Source organism: Cyprinodon variegatus, unplaced genomic scaffold, assembly GCF_000732505.1.
Source record: "Cyprinodon variegatus isolate N-32 unplaced genomic scaffold, C_variegatus-1.0 Scaffold75, whole genome shotgun sequence".
In the NCBI taxonomy this organism is placed as follows: Eukaryota; Metazoa; Chordata; class Actinopteri; order Cyprinodontiformes; family Cyprinodontidae; genus Cyprinodon; species Cyprinodon variegatus.
This window is the reverse complement of record NW_015150528.1, coordinates 754,798-755,599: the sequence shown is the minus strand read 5'-3', so window position 1 is coordinate 755,599 and position 802 is coordinate 754,798. Positions and strand designations below refer to the sequence as shown.

The 802-nt window shown below is 40.1% G+C and overlaps 1 protein-coding gene across 1 annotated transcript in view; it reads right to left on the bottom strand.

The window, feature by feature from the left end:
• The window catches only part of siae (sialic acid acetylesterase), a 13,600-nt gene that overhangs the window by 6,367 nt on the left and 6,431 nt on the right, over window positions 1–802 (bottom strand). The window lies entirely within an intron of this gene.

The following is an 802-nucleotide window of genomic DNA, read 5'->3' as shown; positions in this document are numbered from 1 at the left end:
CTAATTCAAATGAAATTAAAAGTAAAATAAGTAGCCAACCTTATCACTGTCTGTAACCTACTAACTCGGTAAGGAAAGCATCAGATGAGCTACCTGAGAAACCAACGTAACGTTTCCCCACTTTAAAACCAAACAAACATGGTTACTCATCCTGCTGATCAGCTCTTTTCACTGCCATTGAAGGCTCCAACGTGTTTTCTTTTCAGGTGCTGTGTCATAACAGTGGTGCTTCCGTGCCAAATTTGTTTTTACAAAAGTTGCATGTTACCACTGTTTTCACTTTAGAAAGCGCAGGCTATTTTAATCATTGTGATCAGTTTGCGCCGGGTAAACATCCTGCGGCTCTGACTGCAGCGCTGAGAGGGACTCCTGCGGGAGCGGGAGGCGCCCCACGGCGGCTGATGACGCATTAATCGCGCGACACGACTAATCGATGATTAAATTCGTTGCCAAGTTTGCCAACGCTTTTAAAAGTCGATTTTTATCGATTTTATCGATTCGTTGTTGCAGCCCTAATCATAACCATCTGGTTTATTGTTGTTCAACCCTCTCTCTGTTGTATTATGTTGGAGAAGGATTGTAGTACATCATTTAAAGAGTAATATCACACAACTTTATAAATAGATCATTCAATACTCCCACAGTAATAAAGGACTGAGACCAAAACAGCGTTTATGGATCTTTTAATAAATTGATCAGCTGTACGCTTAGCAATGTCCTACTAAATAATTTCAAAATAAGATAATCAGTCAGCTTCCGTTACCTTAAAGCTGATCAGACAGTTCACATTCTGTGTATTTGT